We start from the raw sequence: 8,419 nt of genomic DNA, 5'->3' as shown, positions 1-8,419 counted from the left end.
CACTTAGCCTCTAGCATCTAGAAGGTAAATAAATAGGAAGGAAGGACTCACCGGTGACGTCTTCGCCCACGTCCAAGCGTTGTACTTTGTATTTTCATCCTTCTGACAGTGGAAAACATAGCCAACAAACACCGTGGAACCTAAACGAATGAAAGAAAACTATCATTTGGCCACAACCAACATTCACAGATACAACACAATGTGACGTGCGGGGTTGAGGTTAAAGGTTGAGTGAAGGGCCCTCGTTTTAAACTACTTTTTTGAAAAGGATTGGGAACAAGTAAGACGTATTTAATTTATTTAATGGGAAGTAGTAAGAGCTATTGAATTTAATCTATGTATTATATTCTATTGTATTGTATTCTGTTGTATTCTTTTGGATTGTATTCACACTAACCCCACTAAAACTTCAGCCCACAAAAACTCGCCTCTGGCGCCTAGCCTCTGGCACTTAGCCTCTAACACTTAGCCTTTAACACTTAGCCTTTAACACTTAGCCTTTAACACTTAGCCTAGAAGGTGAATAAATAGGGTTAAAGGTTGAGTGAAGGGACCTCGTTTTAAACTACTTTTTTGTAAAGGAGTGGGAACAAGTAAGACGTATTTAATTTATTTAATGGGAAGTAGTAAGACTTATTAAATTTATTTAATCTACTTTTCTTCCCAGGCAAAATTTGATGTGCTGCAATTCCAAATTTCCAAAGTGAATGAAGGAATGAAGTCCTTTAAATTATGATTTTGTATAAATACTAGGCATTAACACAAAATCGACGGCACAAAATGGGCAGACTTTACTTGTTTGAAAAGGACTGGTTACAAGACAGACTTTTTTAATTTATTTAATGGGAAGAAGACTTATTTAGTTTAATTGATCTATTTTTGTTCCCTGCCAAAATTCGATTTGCTGCAATTCCAAATTTCCAAAGTGAATGAAGGAAAGAAGTCGTTTAAATTATGATTTTGTTTAAATACTAGGCATAGACACAAAATCTACGGCACAAAATGGGCAGACTTTACTTGTTTGAAGAGGACTGGTTACAAGACAGACTTTTCTGATTTATTTAATGGGAAGAAGACTTATTTAGTTTATTTAATCTATTTTTGTTCCCTGGCAAAATTGGATTTGCTGAAATTGTATTTTGCCAAATCTTGCCTTGAGACCTGATAGGAAGTATTAAACGCTTAGTTAAATCAATGCAAGTTGGTAATAAGAGCGAGTAATGTTGGTTGAACCGATGAATGAAGGTTGAAAGCAATTTAAATTATGACTTTGTATAAATACTAGATATTAACAGAACATCTACTGCGCGAAATGGGCAGAGTTTACTTGTTTGAGAAGGAGTGGCTTATTCAAAACTAAGATTTATTTAATCTGTTTGTTCCCAGGCAAAATTGGATGTGATGCAATTCCAAATTTCACCACATGATGGTGCCCAATTTTGACTTCATAGGACATATTAAACACTTAGCTTGTTATTATGTTCAAGGTAATCAGATTTGTTTATTATTCTAATGGCCTCTTCAAAACTATTCTGGATTACTACTTTGGATCTATTCTACATTACTTGGCAACAACATACTCTGTAACAGATTAGGCAGTATAATCATATCTGTTAACTTGAGAGTGCCCACACTCAATCTACTTATCGTGATGTGTTAAATCAATTACTGTTAGACATTATTTGTCTGATAATCTACCAAATCTTTGAATTGAAGAATTTGTGATTTAATTAATAGCTTGTTGTTATGTTAAGGGTAATCAGACTTGTATATAATTCTAATGGCCTTCTTTTGAAAACTATTCTGAATTACAACTTTGGATCTTATATTACTTTGCAACAATCTACTCCGTGACAGATTAGGCAGTATAATCACATATGTTAACTTCAGTGCCCACACTGTATTTATTTATGGTTATTTGTTAAATCAAGTACTGTTAGACATGAAATAGGAAGTGTTTAACATAAATGTTATGGCTACTCACCATTGTAGCTCGCTCCTGGTCAATGATACGAGCCTCTTCTTGCAGTGGAAAACTTGCAGCCAACAAACACCGTGGAACCTAAAGGAATGAAATTAAACATTAACATTTCGCCTCGACCAATTTTCACACGTACAACGCAACGCGGCTACACTTCTGCTATTACAAACGTAAATCTCCTTAAACACAATGAGTGTTACTTACCGTGTACGCTCTAGACGGTCCAGTTGCAAGCAGAAAATAAAGATATTTCTGTTGATAATCGTCGCTGCTCAGTGGCTCACGGCCATCGCGCCAACAGATTTGAATTTTGGCGGAGGTTCGGGCAATTACGTCATATCCACGGCACATGACTGCGACGTAATACCCGCTTATCTGAAACGGCAGTTAAAAGTAGAGTTACATCAAGTTTTCTTGGAACCTAAACGAATGAAAGAAAACTATCATTTGGCCACAACCAACATTCACAGATACAACACAACGTGCGGGGTTGGGGTTAAAGATTGAGTGAAGGGCCCTCGTTTTAAACTACTGTTTTGAAAAGGAGTGGGAACAAGTAAGACGTATTTAATTTATTTAATGGGAAGTAGTAAGACTTATTAAATTTATTTAATCTACTTTTCTTCCCAGGCAAAATTTGATGTGCTGCAATTCCAAATTTCCAAAGTGAATGAAGGAATGAAGTCCTTTAAATTATGATTTTGTATAAATACTAGGCATTAACACAAAATCGACGGCACAAAATGGGCAGACTTTACTTGTTTGAAAAGGACTGGTTACAAGACAGACTTTTTTAATTTATTTAATGGGAAGAAGACTTATTTAGTTTAATTGATCTATTTTTGTTCCCTGCCAAAATTCGATTTGCTGCAATTCCAAATTTCCAAAGTGAATGAAGGAAAGAAGTCGTTTAAATTATGATTTTGTTTAAATACTAGGCATAGACACAAAATCTACGGCACAAAATGGGCAGACTTTACTTGTTTGAAGAGGACTGGTTACAAGACAGACTTTTCTGATTTATTTAATGGGAAGAGGACTTATTTAGTTTATTTAATCTATTTTTGTTCCCTGGCAAAATTGGATTTGCTGAAATTGTATTTTGCCAAATCTCGATTTGAGACCTGATAGGAAGTATTAAACGCTTAGTTAAATCAATACAAGTTGGTAATAAGAGCGAGTAATGTTGGTTGAACCGATGAATGAAGGTTGAAAGCAATTTAAATTATGACTTTGTATAAATACTAGATATTAACAGAACATCTACTGCGCAAAATGGGCAGAGTTTACTTGTTTGAGAAGGAGTGGCTTATTCAAAACTAAGATTTATGTAATCTGTTTGTTCCCAGGCAAAATTGGATGTGATGCAATTCCAAATTTCACCACATGATGGTGCCCAATTTTGACTTCATAGGACATATTAAACACTTAGCTTGTTATTATGTTCAAGGTAAACAGATTTGTTTATCATTCTAATGGCCTCTTCAAAACTATTCTGGATTACTACTTTGGATCTATTCTACATTACTTGGCAACAACATACTCTGTAACAGATTAGGCAGTATAATCACATATGTTAACTTGAGAGTGCCCACACTCAATCTACTTATCGTGATGTGTTAAATCAATTACTGTTAGACATTATTTGTCTGATAATCTACCAAATCTTTGAATTGAAGAATTTGTGATTTAATTAATAGCTTGTTCAGGGTAATCAGACTTGTATATAATTCTAATGGCCTTCTTTTGAAAACTATTCTGAATTACAACTTTGGATCTTATATTACTTTGCAACAATCTACTCCGTGACAGATTAGGCAGTATAATCACATATGTTAACTTCAGTGCCCACACTTTATTTATTTATGGTTATTTGTTAAATCAAGTACTGTTAGACATGAAATAGGAAGTGTTTAACATAAATGTTATGGCTACTCACCATTGTAGCTCGCTCCTGGTCAATGATACGAGCCTCTTCTTGCAGTGGAAAACTTGCAGCCAACAAACACCGTGGAACCTAAAGGAATGAAATTAAACATTAACATTTCGCCTCGACCAATTTTCACACGTACAACGCAACGCGGCTACACTTCTGCTATTACAAACGTAAATCTCCTTAAACACAATGAGTGTTACTTACCGTGTACGCTCTAGACGGTCCAGTTGCAAGCAGAAAATAAAGATATTTCTGTTGATAATCGTCGCTGCTCAGTGGCTCACGGCCATCGCGCCAACAGATTTGAATTTTGGCGGAGGTTCGGGCAATTACGTCATATCCGCGGCACTTGACTGCGACGTAATACCCGCTTATCTGAAACGGCAGTTAAAAGTAGAGTTACATCAAGTTTTCTTGGAACCTAAACGAATGAAAGAAAACTATCATTTGGCCACAACCAACATTCACAGATACAACACAACGTGCGGGGTTGGGGTTAAAGATTGAGTGAAGGGCCCTCGTTTTAAACTACTGTTTTGAAAAGGAGTGGGAACAAGTAAGACGTATTTAATTTATTTAATGGGAAGTAGTAAGACTTATTAAATTTATTTAATCTACTTTTCTTCCCAGGCAAAATTTGATGTGCTGCAATTCCAAATTTCCAAAGTGAATGAAGGAATGAAGTCCTTTAAATTATGATTTTGTATAAATACTAGGCATTAACACAAAATCGACGGCACAAAATGGGCAGACTTTACTTGTTTGAAAAGGACTGGTTACAAGACAGACTTTTTTAATTTATTTAATGGGAAGAAGACTTATTTAGTTTAATTGATCTATTTTTGTTCCCTGCCAAAATTCGATTTGCTGCAATTCCAAATTTCCAAAGTGAATGAAGGAAAGAAGTCGTTTAAATTATGATTTTGTTTAAATACTAGGCATAGACACAAAATCTACGGCACAAAATGGGCAGACTTTACTTGTTTGAAGAGGACTGGTTACAAGACAGACTTTTCTGATTTATTTAATGGGAAGAGGACTTATTTAGTTTATTTAATCTATTTTTGTTCCCTGGCAAAATTGGATTTGCTGAAATTGTATTTTGCCAAATCTCGATTTGAGACCTGATAGGAAGTATTAAACGCTTAGTTAAATCAATACAAGTTGGTAATAAGAGCGAGTAATGTTGGTTGAACCGATGAATGAAGGTTGAAAGCAATTTAAATTATGACTTTGTATAAATACTAGATATTAACAGAACATCTACTGCGCAAAATGGGCAGAGTTTACTTGTTTGAGAAGGAGTGGCTTATTCAAAACTAAGATTTATGTAATCTGTTTGTTCCCAGGCAAAATTGGATGTGATGCAATTCCAAATTTCACCACATGATGGTGCCCAATTTTGACTTCATAGGACATATTAAACACTTAGCTTGTTATTATGTTCAAGGTAATCAGATTTGTTTATCATTCTAATGGCCTCTTCAAAACTATTCTGGATTACTACTTTGGATCTATTCTACATTACTTGGCAACAACATACTCTGTAACAGATTAGGCAGTATAATCACATATGTTAACTTGAGAGTGCCCACACTCAATCTACTTATCGTGATGTGTTAAATCAATTACTGTTAGACATTATTTGTCTGATAATCTACCAAATCTTTGAATTGAAGAATTTGTGATTTAATTAATAGCCTGTTGTTATGTTAAGGGTAATCAGACTTGTATATAATTCTAATGGCCTTCTTTTGAAAACTATTCTGAATTACAACTTTGGATCTTATATTACTTTGCAACAATCTACTCCGTGACAGATTAGGCAGTATAATCACATATGTTAACTTCAGTGCCCACACTGTATTTATTTATGGTTATTTGTTAAATCAAGTACTGTTAGACATGAAATAGGAAGTGTTTAACATAAATGTTATGGCTACTCACCATTGTAGCTCGCTCCTGGTCAATGATACGAGCCTCTTCTTGCAGTGGAAAACTTGCAGCCAACAAACACCGTGGAACCTAAAGGAATGAAATTAAACATTAATTAAACGTAAATCTCCTTAAACACAACGAGTGTTACTTACCGTGTACGCTCTTGGCGTCGTAGTCCCCTTCGCTGGTCTGGGCTAGCAGAGCGTAGGCTCGTTGCAGCGCTTGATATTCTTGCGTCAGCTGGCGGTAGCGAAGCTCCGCCTCTTCATGCACACACCAATGCAACACAGCACTAGTACCAGAATCAGTCAGACCGGCGACAAAGCACCCGCGACGCAAAGACGAGTCCGATTCCAGGCTGAAGAGGAATGTTTGGTGCCAATACGCTGGCAGAAATGGCGGGCTACCTCTTCGGGTTCCGTGTCGGGGGTTCTGTCGGTGTGAAAAGACAAGGACGATCCGTCCGAGTCCACCAACACGTCTTCGTCGTAGCCGTAAAATGTTTCGATGACCTGCGGGCGCGGAAGCAAACATCTCTCTGAACAAACTGAAGCGACACCTCACGATGAATCGACGAGAGGAACGATAGCGAGAAAAAGGCCATTTCATCTTGCGCAACACCAAGCAGCCGCAAACAAACAGACTCACCTTGCAGGACCTCACGCTTTGTTCCTCCTCAGAGATTCTCGACGTCGGTATCGTAGCAGCAAATCTCTCTCCTGTCGACACAAATAATCCGCCTTTGAGATTCTTTGGATGCAAAGGGAACGAACGGCTCCGGCGCAGAAACAAACGCGACTCACAATGACATTTCTGACATGAGCTCCTGTCTCCAGAGCCTGAAAAACACGTCACCGGCGATGATTGGAGGGACGCTCGTCTTTTCCAAAAGTGACAACTACAGGGTGTGTCAGGGTTTTCCAGATTATCTTTATCGTATCATTGTGTTGCTTTGACTTTGACTGCGACCTGTAATAAATAATATTATTTATCCCTTATTTATCCCTATCGCTTATCCCTTCCTACACAAAGTCGTAAAACACCCCTTGCTATGTTTTGACTAGAGGTCAAGGGCTTCCTCTATTCAATCCACTCTTACACCCACCCTGTTTCTCTTAATTAAAATGCTCGTGCAGGAGCCGAGAGTCAGACGTCATTCGTACAACGGATGGACTCTCCACCTGCAGGTGTCCAAAAGAACTTACTTGTCTCCCGTGTGGTTCTTGCAAAATAAGTTGGAGCGAGCGCAACTCTAACAGGGTGCATTTTGCCACTAGCTGCCTACGGACAATGACGTCGCGCTCGCGGCTCATGGTTGACGGGCTGAGCAGCCGGGCAAGTCCGTCGTTTTCAGCGCACAGCGAGTGGCAAAGGCGCTGACAAAACGGGAGCTTTGAGCTGCTGAAAACGGCAAAACAAGTCTAAAGCGTGTTCAAACGCGTGCGCACAATGCTCCTGCTTGAAAGGTCGGAATTTAAGGGGCCAATTTTTTGGATGGCGGCCGCCGGCCAAGCTTTGGACGGAAAAGGTTTCCTGGCGACAGCGAGCGAGCGCGGCGCTGCCGTACGTGCACCGAGTCGCCTGCCTGAAGACCTTGGACAAGTCGTCGATGATGTGCCGCTGCTCCACAACTTGAAGGAACTCCATTTCACCGTCCTGCTGGCCGCAACCGCGGTCCAGGTCATTGAGCGAACTAGGCCTTCTCTGTGGAACACAAATGCAGTGGACTCTGTTGGCACGCCGCCGTTGTCCGCGTCGACTTACCAAGCTTGCCATCTCCTCGTTCTCCTGGGTGACAAAGCGCACTTTGTTTTCAAGGCGACACAGCACCAGCGAGAGTTCTTCATTCTTCCTGCTCAGGCGTTTGTTTTTGTACAGGAGTGGCAGAAACTGGCTTTCTGTTTCTCTCAGTCGCTTTAGCTGCAAGCATGAAGTGCGGGATGTGAAAGACGCACAACACGCGGGCCAGAACGTATCCATTCCTTTTGCATCGGTTTGAACGGAATCGTGGCTTTGGCTCCCAATAAAAGACATCTACCAGGCAACCGACTCGCCGCGCCGCTCAACTAATAAGCAAGCGCAATGGGTGCCTCGCTGGATGGCGCGCATCAAATGTAGCGCAAACCTTCAAGCGTGCCGTCAATAAATTACCAGTTCATTGCGCTCTTCAGAAAGCAGGGCGTTTCGATCCTCCAGTTTCCTGATGACTGCGCTGAGCTCAGCGATTTTCAGATGAAACCGTCGCGTGTCCCGATCCTCCTGAGACTGAAAACGCCCCGCAACACACACACACAAGCACTCGTTCAAAGTTCAAAACTGTTTTTGTGCTACCTTCCTCCAGCAACGAACTAAGTCATGCGTACTGCAAGTGTGTGATGAGGTGGCTTACGCAATGAAGAGGATTGCTAGTAGCGGCGTTGACCCCACTTCCAGGGTAGTTTAGGCCCGCCCTTTGGGAATCCCTCAGGGCAGCGATCTGCTGCTCGGCAGCCTGAGTCTGCAGCTGAAGGCGGTGGACGTGGCCGGCCCCAGGGCTTCATCCAAAACACTAACCGCTCTGTCTT

At 40.0% G+C, this 8,419-nt stretch overlaps 1 long non-coding RNA gene across 1 annotated transcript; it reads right to left on the bottom strand.

The window, feature by feature from the left end:
- Positions 1 to 2,189: 2,189 nt before the first annotated feature.
- Positions 2,190 to 6,116, bottom strand: LOC148378732 (uncharacterized). Its single transcript, XR_015855673.1, has 5 exons — positions 6,008 to 6,116; positions 5,865 to 5,942; positions 4,122 to 4,292; positions 3,921 to 3,998; positions 2,190 to 2,356 (listed from the first exon to the last, which is right to left on the bottom strand). It is a non-coding gene; the product is annotated as an uncharacterized LOC148378732 (long non-coding RNA).
- Between the last annotated feature and the right edge of the window lie 2,303 nt (positions 6,117 to 8,419).

Source organism: Syngnathus floridae, unplaced genomic scaffold (assembly GCF_059516105.1).
Source record: "Syngnathus floridae isolate MCC-2025c unplaced genomic scaffold, RoL_Sflo_1.0 HiC_scaffold_29, whole genome shotgun sequence".
NCBI classification, from domain to species: domain Eukaryota; kingdom Metazoa; phylum Chordata; class Actinopteri; order Syngnathiformes; family Syngnathidae; genus Syngnathus; species Syngnathus floridae.
The sequence above is the reverse complement of the archived record's forward strand: the minus strand, read 5'-3'. Positions and strand labels throughout refer to the sequence as shown.